A 22,383-nucleotide genomic window follows, 5' to 3' on the forward strand; every position below is an offset into this window, starting at 1 on the left:
TTTTATGAAATCGGGATTTTGCTAGTAAAACCCCGATCAGCTATTAAAATGTCGTAATTTGTTAGATTAGGTTTATTGAAACGTGATTTATTAATTTTATTGTTTATTATTTTTGTATTGTCGTAATTAAAATTCTAAAATTAGTGTTTATTCTCACATTTTTAGGCATTATGGTATTTAGAGTTAAACAATAGGTCAGACCTTTTACACTTACATAATTTTGAAAATAATGTCTTATTGCAGTAGTATTTTGTAAAGTCTTGTCCTCCAATTTTAGAATCTTTGGTACTAATGTCTCTAAGAGACCGCTTAACCTCTGGAACATGTTGGAAATTATGAAAATTTTCTTTGTATTCTCTTATTTGATTTCTTGAAAAAAGTGTGTTTAGCGCAAACATATGGAATTGTAATGTCATTGTCAACTGTGAAAGAAGATTTTGCAATCGTAGAAAACTAAGGATCACCATAATACTAACGAAGCCCCAGGACCGTCGTCACTAGGAGAGGAAGAAAATTGTCAAACAATTCAGATAACTTTTTCAGATGAGTTTGTTGTATTTGCCAAAAAGGGAGCTCAGATGCACATACGTGCATAATTTATAATCAGGTGGTACATGTGGTGTGCGCTGAGAGCACACTGGGTGCATACTGTGAATGTTTTAAAAGAAAAGTTCGAGCACACGTTCGAGCATGCGTTGTGCACAGACAGAAAAGATTAGAATAAATAATGAAAAGTCGATTGAAGGTATTCATGCCCAGACTAATGTTATGAAACAATTAATTGAAAAAAAATTTCCTCCAGTTTAATCGTAAAAACTGTAACATTACCTATCCCCAGCTTTGATAGAGCCAAAGGAGATGCTCGAAATAGTTTAGGTATCATACAAGATAAAATAATTGACGGTTAATATAGAGTTGGTACGAAATACGGATCAATAAACACACTTTTTCAAGAAATCAAATCAGAGAGTGCAAAGAGAATTTCCTTAATTTCGAAGATGTTGCAGACGTTAAGCTGCCTCTAAGAGAAATTGGTACAAAAGATTCCAAATTTGGAGGACAAGACTTTATAAAATGCTACTGCAATAAGAAATGCTCTTCAAAATTATGTAAGTATAAAAGGTCTAACGTATTATGCAACTATAAACGCCATAATTTCTCAACATGTGAGAATAAACACTATTTTTAGTATTTTAGTTACGACAATAAAAAAATAATAAATAATAAAAACAAAAAATCACGTTTTATTAAATCCAGTCTAACAAATTACGACACCGTAATAGCTGATCGGAGTTTGACTAGTCAAACCCCGATTTCATAAAATTAAATTTCGCCCTTTGGCTGACCCACTTAGTCACTCCTAAGTTTGACTAGTCAAAGGCCAAAAAAGGAATTTATTTCGGGCTTTGACTAAGACCGTTAGTCAGACCTGAGAATTGCCTAGTCAAACCTAGGAGTGCCTGAAATTCGGGCTTTGACTATAACATATATATTTGAATATTTATACCATATATACCATTTAAATCAGTCTTCTTGCAAAGCCTCTTTGAAAAAGGGTAGACCCCGAAGAGACTTGACTTGAATCAAAACGAAACCGATTATTTTTATTTTTGTTTTATACCATACTATGTATTTATTAGAGTACAAAATGACAGCGTGTCAGATGGGTAATCTGCGATGCATTGTTGGAATATTTTCCCAACGTCGCCCGTTTGGTACTTTCGTACCTGGGTTAACAAGAATCGGTTATGAAAGGTCTTTTGTCACAAAATGTAAATTTTGGGAAACAAGAAAAAACTGTTTAGTTTTATAAAAAACAATTTCATACTTTTCTGATTTTTCGAAACATTTTAAGGACCTTAAAACTCAAAATAAATAATGCTAGTTACACTTTTTTAAATCAATATTGTATTTTTTTATTATTGAAACTAGCTGACAAAGGCCTTTCACAAAGAAAGTGTTGGTTTACGAGGAAAGTTTTGATTGGTGGATGAATTTACACCGTGTTTATTTATAGTTAATATTACTTTATTGAAATAGTTCTAATACAATACAATTAGCTAAATAGTCCAGGATAATAAGGTTTTTTCCATGACATTTAAACAGTCAGGGTACTAAAGTATTTTTTCAACAGGTAATACCTATATGAGCAAATTGTAACTATTTCCTGCGTAGGATCTGGCGGCCATTTTTATTTATAAACAACTAAGTGTCAAAAAATGACATTTTTAATTTTTTTTTAAATCAGTGGAAAACAAGACAACTTATGGTTATTTTAGTAAAAATATCTTCGAGATTATGGAAAATTCTTTAAAATGACGTATTACAAAGTTTGATATACTCATTTATTGGTAGTATAATTGCGTAAAAAGATCGGAATTGCAAAAAAAAATTATTTTTGCAATAACTGTTGTAAAAATTAGTGTACAGCTTTGAAATTTTTGTCAAATAAGGGTTCTTTAGTGATTAATATGTGTTAAAAATTTTAAAGCGATCCATTCAATTGTTTAAATTTTATTCAAATTGTTTTTCACAGAGAGCATTTTTTTTACAATAACATAAGTCAGAAGAAAATGACGTTAGAACCATTCCACAGGTGTCGAATAAAAGAGAATGAGCTATATTTTCACCTTGGTTTAAAAAAAGTTAATAAAAAATGCCTTTATTAGTAATAAATAAATGTGCAAAAGTATCGTAAATCTTTCCTTGTAACCTTTTTAGTTTGTTATATAAGAAGTTATACATATTTATTACATTTTTTATCAATTATGATATAAATAACATTACTTAGTAGTTGTGCACCTAAAACAGGGTACAAAACTTAATTTTTTTGGAAAAAGTTATTCAAAAAGTTTATAAAGAAAATTTAACGATACTTTTGCATAATAATTTATTACTAATAAATGCATTTTTTATTCACTTTTTTAAATGATGTTGAACATGTAGCTCATCGATGGCTTAGTGTGAAAACCTCGTAACTCATTTTTTTTTTTCGAAAATGAAATTTTGGTGGTTTTAGTTTAAAAACCTTTTATCTGACGATTTACAACTACTCTTAGAAAAAATCCAAATACACCAGACTATTTTCTACAGCCGAAAAAAGAAACCACGTATTTCAATTGCCCTCTTGATTTAGTGTGAATACCACGTATATGTATTTATAACCAAGAATTTGCTACTTAATTTGGAGTGTTTGTTTAAGAAATTCGACTTGCAGAAATGTTTTTTTTTTCTGAACAACAAAAGGTAGTCCGGCATATAGAAACATTTTTTGTGTTTGGATGTGTGCAATAAGCTATGAAAAATGAAAACCTCGTAAATAATCATAAACACAACCTCATTTTAGATGAAAAACACGTATATCAAGATATACGAGGTTATCATAGTTACTTGGACATGGGCTCTATATACTGCAAGGATATTTACGTGTTTTTCATAGTTAATATTTGTATTTTCAATTTATAATAGCAACATTTAACACTTTCAGCTCTGGGCCAAGATCAGATATTTGCCTCAATGTGCTCAAATTAAAATGCGTAACAGTGGTTTTTGTTTTTAGATTATATTATGCAGAAAATCGGTTTTTTGCCTCTCCTGTAAAATTATAATTTAATGAGATACGAGGTTTTCACACTAAGCCATCGTCATGCGCTTTCATTTGACACCTGTGGAATGGGTCTAAGGTCATTTTTTTTCTGACTTAATGTTATTGCAAAAAATGCTCTCTGGGATAAACAATTTGAATAAAATTTAAACAATTGAATGAATCGCTTTAAAATTTTTATCACATATTAAGCATCAAAGAACCCTCATTTGACAAAAATTTCAAAGCTGTACATTCATTTTTACAACAGTTATTGAGAAAATATATTTTTTTGAAATTTCGACCTTTTTTCGCGATTATATTAACAATAAATGAGTATATAAAACTTTGTAATACGTCACTTTAAGCTTTTTCCATAGTCTCGAAGATATTTGTACTAAAAAATCATAAGTTTCACTGTTTTCCGTTAACTTGAAAAAAAGGGGAAAGTGCCATTTTTTGACAGTTAATTGTTTATAAATAAAAATGGCCGCCAGATTCTACGCAGGAAATAGTTATAATTTGTTCCTATAGGTATTACCTGTCGAAAAACCGCTTCAGTACCCTGGCTACTGAAGTGGCACGAACAGGGTATATTTTTGTCTTATTACCCTGGTCTAAAAATTAATTGCCATTTTATACACTTTTGCTCATTTTTTTGGTTGCAACTGTAGGCCATTGTGTTCTTGAGGGACGTACTGCAAAAGTTTCTTCAGGTCATTAATGTTTTCTTGATGAATTGGTACCTCTGACTTATGAGTTTTTCTTGCTAATGAGGAAGGGGAGGATGGCTCAGCAATAGACAGTGGATTAGACAATAATGTGAAGGTTTTGCTAAGAAATCCACCTATAAAACCAGATACAACAACCACTCCTTTTTTAAATTTTTTGCAAGTAAATTCATGGTGGGAAGAAATAGTAAACATTTCCTTTTTTTGTTTTTCTCCATTTGACTTTCTTCTAAAACAGTATGTTGCCAACAGAGCTTTTATTTATGAAAAGCCCCTTGTCATTGACATGAGGCTTTTCATAAACAAACAATAATTTTAAACTAATATATCTGATAAAGGAATAACAAGACATGAGGCTTTTTATAAGCAAACGATGTGCGAACATATGGGTTATCATTTTCAAAGTTAAACAAAAATTTGAAAAAAAGTGACATCAGGCCTTTCATAAATAAGCGATTCAAACGAATCAAGAAACTATTTCTTGATTCATTGTCGACATTCGTTTCACTCATTTAGTTTATTGTCCTTGATGGTATTATTAAGTTTGTAATACTCATTTACTTTAAAATAATAGATACAGAGTGGGCCAAATAAAAGTATCCACCCCGATATTTGGCAGTATTTATTAGATTTTAAGAAAATAAAAAACAGGTTAATTTTTAATCTAAGGGGACACATTTTTACGGTACAAACATCTGTCATTTGTCAACTCCCTCCCTTCCACTTCCCCCACCCCTTATTTTTAAATAGGGAATAGGGGTCGTGTGCTAGCTTATTTAAAAGGGTATCCAATTCTCTATATAGTAATATTAACATTAACATAAAAATTTATACAGGATGTCCAAGAAAAATAATTAATATTAAATTAAATTAATTAACACAAAAAGGAGAATGTATGTAATTTCTTTAACTCAGAATACATTCTACTGCTGATAGAAAACAGAAAAGAATGTTTATTTGATAATTAAATACAGTTTTGTGCTTAAATTCAGTATTCAATCTACCAAGAGGCAGATGGCTGGAGGCTTGAACATTGAAATTAAGCGAAAAGCAGTGTCTATTTATCAAAAACCATTTTTTCTGTTTTCTGTCAGTAGTAGAATGTGTTCTGAGTTAAATAAATTACATACATTCTTCTTTTTGTGTCAATTAATTTAATTAAAAATAATTTTTCTTGGACACCCTGTATATATTTTTAAGTCGATGTTGATATTACTGAATAGAGAATTGAATAAACTTTGAAATGAGCTACCACACGACCCCTATTCCCTATTTAAAAATAAGGGGTGGGGGAAGTGGAAGGGAGGGAGTTGACAAATGACAGATGTTGGTACCGTAAAAATGTGTCCCCCTTAAATCAAAAATTGACCTGTTCTTTTATTTTCTTAAAATCTAATAAATACTGCAAAATATCGGAGTGGATATTTTATTTGGCCCACTCTGTATATAGACGGTTGAAAGGCAAAAATGACCCAGCGACATTTGGCTAACTTTACAGTAGAGCGGTTTAAAGTTTGAAATTTTGGAAAAAATCATCAACATGATTTAGTGGTTCTATTGTCATAATTCCAACGAACTTTAAATGCAGTTTAGATACTTTATAAACTACCATTTATTGTAGACTATCTATTTTTTAAAAAGTTTATGAAATAGTGTCGGTTAGTAATATTTTCGTCTAAATTGCAACCAGGAAAAAGTTACCTACCGACTATATTTTTTTACCTTCAACTGCAAACAATACAGCAGGTGACTGATTTTTATTATCGGAACTGGTTAAATTGACTAAACCTGATACATTTTTGACTGTATTTTAAGAAATATATATAACCTATACGAAAATCATTCATGTTTTGTAACAGGTAAAATAGTTGAACTAGAAAACTAAAAAATGAATAATACAATAAAAACAGTAATTATCATATTAATAACAGGTCTTATTTTGAATCTTATCGTCTTTATCTATAGGATATAAATGATCAGTATTTCACTATATAAATAAAATAAAATAAATATAAATTATAAAATAAAAAAAATAAATTATATAAATATTATAAAATAAAAAAAATTTAATAAAATTCGCTGTATAAATTTCTTATTTAAAAGATTATGTACTGATTTTTGTACACTAAAAATATTAGAACTCTAGGTCGGTAGTTACCAATATAAATTTTTGGTAGGTGCCCCTGCGCTTGAAAAAGCTAGTTTTGCGATGTATTTTTTTCTATTATCCATTATATTAATAAAACAATTAAATAAAATTACGTTGATCCAAAAATGAGTTATAATAATAAGTAATACCCAATAGTAAAAAATATAGATTTTCACTATATATTCCACAATTCGGAGCACACTGACTGATATTTTATTACTAACTAAAAATCAAACTATGATTTGGAGCCCTTCTAAACAGCGGAACAGGTTACGTGCAATAAAAGAAATATATTTTATTATACGCAATCAACAAAAACAGTAAAAAACGGCAGGTAAATTATTACCAAGCGACAAATTTCACCTATTTTAGGTAGAAAGAAAGAACTTGAATCTTGAAAGAACTTATCTTGTTTGAAAGTTACATCTAGATATAACTAATTAAACCAAAAATGGTATTTAATTAATGTGCGAAAAAAAAGTAATAAATGATAAAAAAAATATTTTTGGATAGAGTAAAATTTCTTAAGCATTTTAGAAACTCTAGATATTGTTTGTAAAAAATCACTAGGCGCTCAAACATTTAAAATGCAATCTAACAAAAACTTACTAACTGTAAATAATTAAAATGGAATAGGTACCAAATGAACGTTGTTCTTAAACTTACAAAATTCCAGTCGTTTGACGCCGAAAATTGTTAAAAATGTCAGTTATTTTAAATTACCAAGCGACAAAAAGTTCGTCGCAGCCACATGAGGGTACAACCAATCGACGCAGAAAAATTTTCTGATTTCAGTGATATACACACACCCAAACTTATATGGAATCACCATGTATTTCAAAGTAATATTGATTTCTTTTGAAAAAAATTGTTATTGCCTCAAAGAATAAAGGTTTATATTGAAAATAAACAAATCTCTAAGACAATCAGCTAGTACAGCTTGGTAGAGTTATTTGCTTGAATTGCAAATTGAACGAAAATAAAATAAACTAACTTTTGCTTCGAAAAACGAAAATATTCCTCATATGGGGTTATATAAATTACAACGGAGAAAGATTATTGGTCTTGTGGAGGAAGTAATGTTCTCAGATGGACATAGCTGTAGAGCTGGCGTAACAAAGGGCGTTTTGTCCAAAATTTATGCTAGGTAACAGGAACGAGGAAAGCTCAAAAATAAAGCAATGAAAAGTCGCCAAAAAGTAATAAAGGCTCTCAACGATCGTTTAATTGTCCAATCAGCTGGAAGACACCCAACCATTTCTCACCTGCAGCTCCAAAGGCAGCTTTTGGAAGCTACTGGTGTAACTCTTTCAGTTGAAACGATAAGAAGAAGGGTTCGTGCCAAGAAGTATACAGCAGGAGACGGATATGGGAACCCGAGGTATCCAGGTAGCACAAGATTGATCGCCTAAATTGGTGTCTGCACCACCAAAACTGGAACAATGGGAATTAACAAAATGTGCTATTTTTAGAAAAAGTCAGGATTTGGGTAAAATCAGATGACCCACGAAATCGTGTACTTAGAGGTAGAGGAAGACAATCAAGAACGGAAACTGTCAGATCTGTTCACAAATATACAAGGGGAAGTGTAATGTTCTGGAGAGAAATTGAGATCCGTAAAAAATTATTTTAATTTTCATCCAATGAATTTAAACTGCTCACAGGTATGTTGATAACCTGTAGTTGGGCTCTAGAGAGGTGCAACTGGAGAAAATTTAATTTTCTTGTATGATAATTGACCTCCACATACCATTAGAAAGACTACAGACATCATTGAAGCAGAAGATATCCCTTGTTTGGAGTGGTCTGCTTGATCAGCCAAGCTTAATTCTATAGAGTTTTTGTGGGATATGCTCAAAACCAAAATTAGAGCTCGCCGGGATAATCCACAAAACACCGAATGGCTAGTACAAGCTGCTCTTGAAGGATGGAGCAACCTACCACAACAAAATGTTGATAATTTGATTAACCCTGCTGTCCCGTTCGAGTCAACTACACAAATGTGCTGTTCGGGTCAATATGACCCAACTATGGTTTACGCTCCTTAATCGAAATAAAATAAGCTAAGAGTGATAAATAAAACTTTATTAACAAGAAGTTATGGTTATTTAAACAAAAATTATGTTGATAATATAAATTAAGCCTTATTAACAAAAATAAAAGGTATTTTTTTCAAAAAAGTATAGTAACAAATATCTACAAAAATTTAATTCAGTTTACAACTAGAACAGTAATAAAAAGAATGGATTTTACAAAAATATGTTTATGATATACCTATATACACTATATTAATAATTAGTCTTGTTACTGTTTACGCAAGTTTACAGCGTGCTCGTTTAGCAAACGGAATTAGATTGTCCATAGACGGTTCACTAGCATTTCCATCTTGTCTTCTTGTTTATGCTCCTGTCCTTTTTACCAGTTCGTGAGAGACCTTAGTTATTGGTATATTTTTTATGGACATGATGACTGGTTTCATTAGTTTTTTCTTAATTCCTAATAAGAAAAATTTGCCGTTTTGCCAGTTTATTGGTATTCCATTGGGTATTTATTGATGCCCATAACACGAACGCGTTGTAGGCAGAAATGTCCAGCAGATTAAAAAAAAAAACAATCATTGGCCAGCGATTTATCTCTTCTCATATATATACGTGCCAACAAGCTAATCTAGAGTATCCACTGCTCCCTTATTGGGATTGTAATCTAAAATAATTTGAGGCTTTTTCATTTGATGAAAGTGATGCATGATGCATCGATTCATGATGCAAAGTACTCAGAAGAACAACATTTTTGGGAATATTGTCAACAACAGTGGTATCTTGCGTGAAGCACAAAAGACAAGCTATGAACTCCTTCATTCGCGATTTTTGCTGAAAGCTCCGGTTTATTTTACTTATAATCACCGGCATTGTATCTACTTTTTTAAGAAGAAATTGTTCTAAATTTTGCGATGTAAAAAAGTTATTACACGTAATATGGCGGCCTTCCAAATCACTACTCAAGTCACACATCACACGCTTTCCTGTATAGATCTGCAATTCCAGAGCATCAGAAGTTTTACTGTTCATAATTACATAAAGCCTAAACTTTTGTGCCATATTTTGTAAATATATCAAGCGACATTTTTGATTGAAATATACTACGACCCATTTTTTCATTCCACAAACTTTTAGTTGATTCACCATGGGACTTATAAACTCGAGCTAAAAATAAAAGACCAATGTATGCTTGGAAACCAACTTTATTCATGTCTTTCCAGTTGGTTCCAAAGACATGCTGCTTGTCCATGTTGCTCATAATTTATAATTTGGTTTGCAATATCGTCCAGCTATATTACAGTTTATTTTACAAGTTCTACTTGCAGAAACCTTTTTTTATTTACAGACGTATCCGTCTGACAAACACACAGGTACTGCCAACATAGAATACTGCCAACTAAACACACATACACAGGTAGCTTTTAACGGTTTATATACGCGGGTCATATTGACCCGAACGTACCCTAGGTAACAATTTCATTTTTATCAAAAAAATCAGGAAGTAGATTATTTATCTCATATGCAATTGAAAGTCCTCATATTAGGTAGTAAAGTCACGAAACACCAAATGGTTACGCCGCGTAATAATTTGTAAAATAAGAAATAAATTATTTTTTGGGTCAAATAGACCCGAACAGGACAGCAGGGTTAAGAGCATGCCCACGCAAACTGAAACTTGCATAAGGACTAGAGGTGATAAGACTGAATACCAATAAAAACAAAAAAATAATAAATAAAAATAATTTAACCCTTATCCGGGCAAGGTGGGTCCAACGGGCCCGAGATGCCAATTCTTTTATCATAAACTGATAAAGACATTTTTATTGAATTTTATGCATCACTGAATTTGTTTAGATGTATGTTTCCTTCAACATAGCCATGAGCTATTCAAAATATTTATTATCATTTTTGAACTTATTGCGTCGAAAAAATTTTGTCACGTAAAAGGGCAACACGGGTCCGTTGGACCCTATTTGTATTTATACCTAAAGTCTAAATCTCTGTTACAGAAGTTGATTTGGCAATCAGATAATGTTTTTGTGGATTTTCTAAACGACTTTCATGATTCCGGAAATTTAATAATAAAGTCTAAACGTGTAACTATGTAAATATCTCGTTGATGTGAACATCAAAGATATGCTTACAATAGGTGTTATATCTCTGTTCTAAATGAATTTTAAAACTTATAATCATTGTTGGAATGCAATAATATTGTTAGGTAGGTACCTATACATATTTTGAAATAAACAATGCATCTGCTATCAGTTGGGAATTGTTCAGAGTGGCATGGGACTAAATTTAGGTCAAGTACAGGTTAATACCTAGTTTAAAAAAAATGTGAATTCCATTCCAACCCATTGAGGATTATTTGGGAGAAATGATTATTCTTCCAATGGGGTTTTCTATATAACATCATCGAGTCTCATGGTAACTACAATTTTCATATTAATTTTTTATAACAATCTGTTGTCACTCTTTCATGGTGAAATATATACTTTTTCCAATTAAATCTTATGTGTAAATTTATTCACTAAAATTAGTAGTTATCTTTAATTATTCCAAAATCTTTCAGAGAAAATCCTAACCCTAATTTTTAGCTATGTATCTGTATCTTTTAGCTTTGAATTATTCCATTATTAAGCAATATCCGATAATTATTTTAAAGAAATCATATTTATTCTGTATTTAAATCCCAAATCCACGTGGTTGTAATTAGAAATTCTCACATAAAGTTTGTTAAGGTTAAGTATTCAGTAATGTCTTGTGCCTAACTAATGAGTTTTTTTATTACTATATATACAAAAAAACACTTTCTTGGTTTTTCTTCTATCTTTCCTTGGATTCTTTTTTTTTTCACACACTTAAGAAACTGAAGTAAACGGAAATTTTGTCTTTTTAGCCACTCCCTTGAAAACTTAGACCTCCCAATACCATCAGAGAGGTAGGACAATTTCCAACCACTAGTCACAATTGGGTAGTAATTTTGGGAACAAGCTATTTGGGGGCATTCCGGCTCCTTTTCATTCTACACCTGGACCTACAGGAGGTACCATTTCGTACCATCCAGGTGCTCATTTTGGGATGCAGTAGCGGACTTTTAGGAGTCATTGGATTTGTTTGGGAACATTTAGTAATGTGTTTTAGTAACTATTGATTTTTTTTTTGCGTTTCAGACATTTGGTTTAATGCACTATGTTTTTTTTTCAGATTTAGTTTACCTCTGGTTTTTTTATGACATATTTGTATTGTATTAGGTTCCCAAACTTATTTATGATCATATGGTACGTTACATTGTGCACAAGGTAATAAGCCTAGAAAATTAGGTTTTTATATTTTATTATTGGTTTGGTATTTATTTTGTAATATTACTTGCTTGTTCCCCAAATATTTTCTTATTTATTCGCTTTATTTTATTTGTTCGGTTAATTCGTTGTTACTTTATTTTATTGCATTTGCTCGGGTAATTTAGGTCATCGTTTCGGTATTTGTCTTAACTTCATTACTATAACTTTTACTCATTTGTATATTTAATTTTGCTTTATTCATTATTGTATTTTCTCTTCGTCAGGTTTGTGCCTATCTATTTATATATTTTCAATATTTTTCGGGTTTTAATTCAGTTGTACGTAGCAAGCGTACTATAACCATTTGGTAGAAGACTCATGTGAGTTGTACCCTATATGTAAGTGAGAGGTACTTATACCTGAAATTTTGTAACAGATGACATTATTGTTGTTATCTTAGATATAACCTCTGTATAACTTTTGTCATGTTAGAGTCACAGTATATGCTTTGTCTAGTTTGGAGATTGTTAAAAATCTGGTAGTTAATTATTAATAAATGTTTATTTATTTTGTACATCATTTATTCTTATTCCCTTTATATTTACATTTACTTACAGATTTAATATATTTAATATTTGACAGCAGTGTAAGGTACCTGGGAGAATGATCGAAGATCATTTTCATGGCTGCCATGATTCGTTAGTTTTATTTATTTTGTTCGTCTTTAGCAATTATTCATTTCCATTCATTTTCAGTACTTTATTCTTATTTTATTATTTTACATTTTAGTCATCATTACTCTCTACTTAGATCTACTATTCTTCGACAGGCATGCAAACGAGCCATATCCATCCTTGAGTGTCAAGTTGTTCTCTTGCATCTCTTGCTAGCCAACTCTATTTAGTTTGCCTCTGTCTCTTTCCACTTCTACGTCTATCCCTTATTAATCCCCCTTTCTTCAGTACTACTGCTTCTTAATATTTTCCCTACTGCGGCTTCTCAACGTAGAAGCCACTTCACTCTCTTCTTTACACACCCCACTCTCTCTTCATTTTTATTCCTATAGTTTATGTTTTTTTTTCCTTACTTCTGTTGGAGTATATCTTTCTTTTTACTTTCACTCCAACAGAAGTTTTCTTATTTTTGTTACAATATGAATAGTACATTCAAGAATAGTGGTGGGCCCAACAGACCCGAGTTGCCCGGTTACGTAAGTAAAATGTGTTGCCCGGATAAGGGTTAAACATGATTCTTTTTGAAATTGAAATTTTTTATGCTATTCACTTTAAAACAACTAGTTTCAATTTGTTTGTTAAATACTTTATTGTTTTATTTAATTGTTATGTATTTGTTAATAAATTGCTTTAAAATGAATATTATCAGATGAGTAAATATCAGATGATTCCATATAATTTTCGTTGTGTGTATATAACTAAATATCGCCCAAATTGGCGTTTTAGGGGAGTGCCTATAAATTTTTACTTCGGAAAAAATCAAACAAGATAGAACTTTTTGTAATTTCATTAAGAAATGTTTCATAAACAACAGAAAAATGTTCTACTCGAGTACTGTGTGCTTCATTTTTTATTAAACAAATGAACTGCTAAATTCGATGTTTTTTAAATAACTCCGAAAATATAAATTTTGGAAAAAAACTGACTGGACCACTGAAAAATTCAGATAATTTTACAAATAAAACCTTATATAAAGAATTTTCTAAAATTAAATCTGTATCTTCTATAATTTTTTATTTATAACGATAAAGTCACCCTTCTCACAAACATTGGCGCACTGTAAACTAGCGTACGGCGAAGTGCACGGTTGAGCTATTTTAATGTAATCCTTTAACTAATTGATCAAATGAAATTTTATAAATCGAACCTAAAAGAAGAATAATTATTAAGCTATCTTATGGTTATAATAAAAAGAACTAAAATGTATGGGCGTAAGTACATTGGGGGCGGAAAATGAGCCTTACATGAATTTTGTTTAAAAATGATTTAAAAATGTGTAACTAATACAATTTTTCTTTTAAAACCCTCAATTTTGCACAACTTAATTCTCAAGCATCGTACTAAATGATTTTTTATTCAACAAAAATTTAAAAAATTTAATTCAAATGATATGACGTCTTAAAAAATGTAATTTTTGAAATCTTCGTACTTTTATAGAATTACCACCATTTTAAGACGGTATTACTCAAGTTTGAACAGATCTATTACAGTTTTATAAGTGGTTTTTCAAAGCGTAGGATGTGATCTTTATAACGCACTAAATTATTTTACTTTAGAGATGAAATAAACTATTTCTTTTTGAGAAAATTAAGAAAGATAACAAAAATGTAGAGTCTTGTTCTAGCATTCATACGAGTAAGACCTGTGCCAAGTATAATTAAAATCTAGTTTACCTTATCAGTAGAGACTGGAAAATATGCACTAAAAAATGTCTAAAATATGCATGCAATATGCATTTTAAAACAAGCTGAATATGCACAATTAACATGCAAATATGCATTTATATATGCACTTATTTTTATATGAATAATTTTATGGTATACGTTAAATACATAAATAAATAAAAAATAATAAAAATAAATAAATAGGTTTGAATTTAAACCAAATTGTATTATTATTTCTTAATATATTTTTTTAACTTCAGGTTTTGTGACAAATAAAACGGCAAAATATTTTATTTTGACCACAAGATAAATAAGAGTACAATAAAATAAATGTACATATTTTTATTGTTACAATATTGATTCATATTTTCTAAACTAATATTATAAAAAGAGTACAATAAAACAAATTTACATATTTTTATTGTTACAATAAATAATCATATATTGATTCATATTTTCTAAACTAATATTATGTCTTCTATCTGTTAATATTTTTTTATAGGCAGAAAAAGATCTCTCAACGTCACAAGATGTAATTGGGGCATATTTAAACTTTGCTATTAGAGACGGATCCATATTAATATTTTCATCGAAGTTTCCAAAATTGATTATATTATTTATTGAACGCAATAAAGTGAAACCCTCATTTTTGTTTAAAACGTCATCAAGTTTATCTTTAATTTTTACTCCAATTTCCCCATTCAGATTTGTTATTTTCTGTTTAACCGAATCAACAATAGACATACTATTGTGAAGACATAAATTTTGAGCCTCTAATTTTGTAATTGAACTTTCAATGATATCGAAATTCGATTTTATATACAACAATTGATTTTTAATAGACTTTTCTTTAAAAATATTTTGACAGTTATCAATAGCGGTACAAGTCGGATCAAAACTTGAAATAACGCTTTTGATGTCGTCGTAGTGTTCAGATAAAAATATAGCACTTTTAAGCCAAGTTCCCCATCTGGTTAATACTGGTTCTGGTGGTAAAGGAATATCGGGAAGCATCTCCCTATATACCTGTACACGTAGTGGTGCTTTCAGAAATACTTTTTTTACATTATTTATTAAGGTGTTTACATTGGGAAATTCAATTCTAACTTTCTCTGCAACTCTGTTTAGGCCGTGCGCCAAACATGTACAGTGAATTAAATTAGGGAAAAAGATTTTAAGATTGGATGCAGCTTTCATCATATATGAGGCGGCATCACTAAGCATTAATAATATTTTTTCAAATGGTACTTGATCAGGTAAAAAAAAATTTGTTAGGGATTCGTTAACAAATCTAGCTATTGTAGCATAGTTTGTTTTTTCCAAACATTTTACACTAATTAAGTATGAGTTTTTAAAATCGCCAGAGTCGTTAAGAACTCCAACAATTAGATTCGCAATTTGTCGACCCTTTGTATCCGTTGTTTCGTCGACGGAAATCCAAAGATAATCGGCTTTTAACTGATTTTTAATACTCGTCATCACATCTTTGTAACATGCACTGACATATTTTTTCCGAAGAGTTGAAGAACTTGGTATTTGAGCTGGTTTATCTTTAATCTTGCAATAAGTTTTTAAAAAGTTTTGACACGATTTATGTTCTAACTTGTGCAGAGGGATATTGCAGTTCAAAAAAAAATGGCATAAATCCTTTGCAAAGGTTTCTTGCCCAACTGACGTATTCTGAATCTGCAAACTGTTCTGTAGAATCTGCTGGCGAGGTTTATTATCATTTTTTGATAGCTTAGTTTGGTGAAGTGAAGTTTTTATGTGTTGAACTACTTGGAATTTCTTTTGACATGGAATCTGGAATATAATGATAATGATGTTTTAGATGTTTTCGTAAATAGATACCTACATTAAAGTGATCAAACTTTTTAAACCTCCCCCAATTTTTTTTTATTTCTCAAAGTGAAATTGAAATCGTCAAACAATAAAGTACAGTCAGTGTACCGTAGTATACAGGGTGGGCCACTCTCAACACCTCGCTCTGTATAAGCCAAACCGTTGCGAACTTTAAAAAACAGTTTTTGAAGAAATGGGACGGTTTGTCATTTTAGAATAGACAGACACATAGATGTGCAAAGAAGTTTGATAAGTTTAAAAATCTATTGAAGTGGAGAACTTACCTTTTTATCACAAATGGTGCAAAACATACTTTCACTGTCGATAACTTTTAGATGATTGTTACTTCCAATCCAACTTCTGAGAAGACTTGATTTTTCCCTTGCTACTTTAGGCATTTTCACAATAATAATAAAATGATTTTTTTACACAGTATAGTCAATAACTTGCAATCACAAAAGTTGAATAATCGGCGATTGATTTAAGACTAACCATTCATAAAATAAAATAATCTATCCTACCCTTAAAACAGTGTTGCCAACTCGACCAATATAGTATTTGCCAAACCTCACAAGAATGATGGAATGATCAGTTCAACAGTAGGTATTCCATTATCAACTAATAAAAAATCCCTATAGCAAGCATAACCCAGTACAGATAAATTATTTGTTTTAAAAAATGCTGAAACATGATCCTGTAGTTAATAGTAATCTCATGGTCCACAGACATAAGTACTAATATAAACATTATTGAAGGCGAAGGGATTTGCTGATGTAGGTGTGTATGTGTGAATGGTTAAACATTTTTTGTTAGGAATCAGATTTGACTCACTGATATCAGTTTCAAGTTCCTGTGAGAGAGTTCCTAAGTTGTTTTAGTAATTGTAAGGCCAACATAAAAATTTGTTCTGAATTAGAAGATTTTCGATTTTTACTAAATAATTTTTATATTATTTAATATGCTAGAAAATATGCTATATGCTAAACAAGAAATAAATAAGCTAAACAACACAAAAATATGCCAAATCTAGCATAAAATAAGCTAAATTGGCAACGCTGCCTTAAAATTTCGTTTTGGTTGGTTTTCCCAGAATAATTCATAGTTGGCCGACACCAGCAGAAAGTACAGGTAATATTTGTAATGTTATTCAAAATATAATCGGTATTTACTTAGGTAATTTGTAAATTCTGAGAAGTCTATAAATCTTAAATATCCGGATAATGATACCTGCAGCTATAAATAACGCCCATTATGTTTATGGGTACAACAACAAAGGAGCTTAACAGCAAAATATTTACTTTCACATTTTATTTTAATGGATGTTGATGTTACTAATATATACCTTATTTTTAAATGGGGTAGAGTAAATTCCCATCAAAATATGCATTTATATGCTCTTAAATCTCCAAATATGCAAGGCATATGCATTTATGAAAAACATGAGAAATATGCAGCATATATATGCATATGCATTTTGCATATAATCCAGTCTTTACTTATCAGTAGTAATTAGTGTATTTGATTTCGATTTAATAGTGTATTTTAAAAAGTGATTTCTGGACAAAATTTGTACGTATTGCTTTCTTTATATTATTAAACCATTATAAATTGTATTTAATTTATAAAAAGTGCATACCAGCGGCTGGTTTCACCAGTTTGCTGGTTCTTGCTGACCATCCAGCATAATGGCTTTGAATGCAATTCTGATACCAGAACCATTTAAAGAAAAAATATAACACGAAGCTATTGTCTGTATCTGCATGACAAGTACAAACATACACAGTAATCCTACAGTTTCTACCTCAACCATGGCCCTTCAAAGTGCTACAAATACTCAAGCTACTACATCAATTTCGTACGTAAACGCTGCAAAATCTTCGCCGAAACCACCATCCCTACCCAAAAAAGAGCAAGCCATAGTCCTTCACGCAGAAGAAAACCTTAAACTTCTAGATTACATTAAAGCTATTGGTGATGTCATCGGACCAAAAAATATTTCCTTTGCTTCCAGAATCTCCAATAATAGAATCTGCATATATCTAGCCAACCCAAATCTCGTTGATCAACTTCTGAAGTCCCACCCAACTATCCAAATCGGATCCCTAATTTTAAGTATTAGGAAACTTGTCTCCCCGACAAAAAGAATATTAATCTCGAATATCTCTCCTTATATTCCCCACCAACTTGCAGAAAATGCAATCAAGAGTCTTGGTCTTCAAATAGCCTCCCCAGTGTCTTTCCTTAGAGCAGGAATTCCAGGTGATGAATATTCCCACATCCTCAGTTTCCGCCGCCAAGTGTATGTCTTTTCACCCTCTGATAATTTCGAGTTTCACACCTCCTTATTAATTTCATTTGAAGGCAATGATAATAGAATTTTTCTTTCAACGGACAAGATGGAATGTTACGTATGCAAACAGGCTGGACACGTTGCGTCAAGTTGCCCCAATACTTCATCTGACAATGTGTTATCACAAAATTCTACTCTTTCTCATGACCCAACTCCCACTACCGAACCAACGCCACAGCAACAGCATACACAACTTGTGACAGACAATGTGTTATCTCAAAACTCTACTATCTCTTATGACCTAACCACCACCACCGAATCTACGCCACAGCAACAGAACACACAACTTTTCTCCCATACTGAATCACATCAAGCTGAAGACGGTGATCCAAACAACATAAATATTCAAAAACCTTCTTCAATTTCTTCTACTCCTCAAACCCTACTGCCAACTTCTGAAGCGAGCAAAATAATTCCCACCGAAGAGAACATTCCCACTAAAAATCCATGTGAAAAAACCTCTGAAGTAATGGATCAACAAGCTTCACTCGGAATCATAGGAGAATCATCCAGTACATCTGTGAAAAGAAGTATTGACGAAACGTCATCCCCTCCCATCGAAAATCTGAATACTAATAATCCAACGTTTGCTCTCCCTCAAACACCACGTCAAACCAACATCCAAAAGCCCAAAAAAACCTAAACGCACAGCACCTACTCCTGACGCACTTAAATTTTTCATGAATAAAAATTCCACAACACTCCCATTAAACTATGATCAGCTAATAATGCTAATTGAAAATACCCAAGGTAACAATTCACCTATAGAAATTATCCAGGAATACACAACCGATCTCCCCGGTTTAATAAACCTATTAACCATATCTTACCCATACCTATCAGACAAAACTACGAAACATCGCTTCACCCGACTTAAAAATAAATTGAATCACTATCTAGGTAAAGATATCACTGACAGTGAATTATCTTCCTCCGATGCCTAATTTTCAACTCTATATTACAGTGGAATATTGATGGACTGTTCCATCGTTTACCCATGCTTCAAATCATCCAATCAGAATACTGTCCAGAAATAATTTGCCTACAAGAAACTAACCTTAGTCCAAACACAAGTTACAATTCTAAGCAGTTCAATTGTTTTAGAAATGACAGAAAAAGTAATAGTAATTATTCTTCTGGTGGGGTTGCCATTTTGGTAAAAAAATCATACGTAGCAAGCCTATTTCCTGTAAAAACCAACCTCGAAGCAGTAGTAATAAAACTTTCAGCACCCTCTACACTCTACATTTGTAACATTTACCTACCATCAAGTACAATATTAACTTTTGACGATATACCAAAATGCTTGATCCTAAGTGATTCACTCGGTGCTTTACAAACTTTAAATCATGTGTATCCTAAAAACCCCCTAGAGAAAATGGTAAAATCTGAACTAGAAGAGGCTCAAGAAAATTCCAGACGCATTACCTTCATATGGATCCCATCTCATATTGGTATCGATGGAAACGAAGCAGCAGATCAGTGCGCCCGTAAAGTGTCGGAAAGTGTCGAAACAGAGGTAACGGAGTGTCGAAATCTCGCGAGTGACATATAATCGTACTTTAGAAATCTAATCACGTGTAAATGGAACCAAGAATGGAAATATTCACAGACATCTTTAAGAACAATCAAGGATAATGTTTACCCGCGGCTATCGAGAATACGAGCCCGAAAACTTCAAACTGTTATCACACGTCTGCGTATAGGTCACACAAGATACACGCACTCTCACCTGTTTACAAGAGACGATCCCCCTAAATGTGAAATTTGTGACGAAATAAATAATGTAAAACATTTTTTAATTGACTGTCCACTTTTGCAAATGAACGAATTAGATTCAATATTCCTAACAACATCAACAAACTTTTAGGCACAGATGGTTACTATGACAATATCGCAAACTATTTAAAATGTATAGGGCTATATTATAGAATCTAAATTACTGGAAGTTATACCTACACTGTATTCTTAATTTAAGATACATACTGTAATTATAGATAATAATATCGATAATTATTTAAAACTCATAGAATTATATTATAGATTGTAAGTTATTGGAACTGTACTCCTACACTGTATTCCCGCTAATCACCTCTTGGTGGATGCGGTAAATTTTCAATAAAAAAAAAAAAAAAAAAAAACAAAAATGTAATACAAAAACCGAAAATTACCAGTTAAAAAATGTTTATATAAAGTGATCAAAACTTTTTCTGTAAAACATACCTAAAATACATTCAATAATAAACTTCAACAATAATAAATGTTCAGCAAAAAAATATTTTTTTTAGCTCTTATACAGTATGTCTGCGTAACTTGGAACCTATTGATAACTGTTTTATTATCAGTTTTACGACAAAAAGTTATTCCTTATAAAATACTCTGCATCGTATATGATCTAAGATGCAATCATCAAATATCAAATTTAATGAATGCTATACGAGGTATGTCAAAAAATATGAATTTCACTCAGGGGTAAAGTATCGTTAAATTTCAAAATATCGACTATTGTTATTAAGAAAAGTTGTTTGGAATTAAAAAATTTGTTTTAGTGTTCAGTTACATCCTTCTAATTAAAATATTGTAAATAATAAAGGCACTTAACTCTTAAGAAAAATTCATATTTTTTACATACCTACCTCGTATAAAATTAAAAGTTTAATATCTGATGGTTGTATCTTAGATTTTGGACCAGGGAGAGCATTTTATGAAGAATGACTTTTTTTCCTAAACGTGATAATAAAATAGTTATCATAATTGAAATAAAATGATGTTGACTATCCGTGATTTGAGAAAAAATTGAAAATTTTTTTTCGATTAGAATAACGTAATTGTATATTTAAACACAGTTTTTAATTTCAAACAACTTTTCATAATAGCATTTTTTGATATTCTGAAATATAAAATTATTTTACTCTTTAACGAAATTCATATTTTTGACATAACTTGTATAAAATTGATAAAATTTGATACCTGATGGTTGAGTTTTAGACTTTTGACTACCCAGAGCATTTTATGAAGAATAACTTTTTTTCGTAAAATTGATATTAAAAAACTTTTCCATGTGGTTCCTAGCTACGCAAACATACTGTATAAGAGCTTCTGTATAAGAATTTTCAAATTGCAATGCCATATTCGGATACAGTATAATCAAAAACAAAATAGAAACATATTTGATCAAAGTAAAATAATGAATTTTATTCGTGAATTAGCGATATTTTTAAAATTATTTATACAAAAAAATTGTTATTGTTTAAACAATTGAAGGCATTAATAAACAATTAGCGGCCAAATCCGGGAGTAGAACTTTTTACTTTAACATGTATGTATATAAACTTACAAAAAAAGTTTTAGAAAAATATAAGCTTGTTTGAATTTTTCCGAAACAATGCATATTTTCGTTCTAATTGCACTCCCCTATTTGGTAACTTTTGCCTTTCAATCGTCGATATGTAGAGCAATGTTAAAATTTATTGTCGAATCGTTAACGCCAGAAGAAGAAAAAGAAAAACAAGTATTTTCTCTTACAGATATTAGACACTTATTTCAGGATTTCCCATTATCTTCCTCGTGACCTTAATGACGCTAAAAACAAGGCATTAATTACAGTACGTTTCGGAATTGGAGCGCACTCGTATATTTTATGCAGCAACTGCAAGAATTTAAAGAATCCGAAGCGTTCCTTGTCTTCTAAAATGAACGGTTGTAAGCCGGGAAGTTTCCAGAGTTTAGTTTTAAAGTTTTCGAAACACTGAAACTGTAGTTGTGGACGTGTGCTTTTTATTATATACAAGTGGGAAATTAAAAGTTTTGGAACGGACAGGATGTGAGTGGACGAAGTACAAAAATGCTTGGAATAAAATTTAACTAACTTCATCAAAGTTTTAGATCACTTTTTAAACGAGTAGAAAAATAGAATAATTGTCTAATTAGAGCTAAAAAGTCCCCAGTGCTGTTCACACACGAATTACTCTTAAAACGCCACCAGGGCAGTAAACTACTTACAGCCA

This window comes from Diabrotica virgifera, chromosome 1 (genome assembly GCF_917563875.1).
Source record: "Diabrotica virgifera virgifera chromosome 1, PGI_DIABVI_V3a".
Taxonomy (NCBI): domain Eukaryota; kingdom Metazoa; phylum Arthropoda; class Insecta; order Coleoptera; family Chrysomelidae; genus Diabrotica; species Diabrotica virgifera.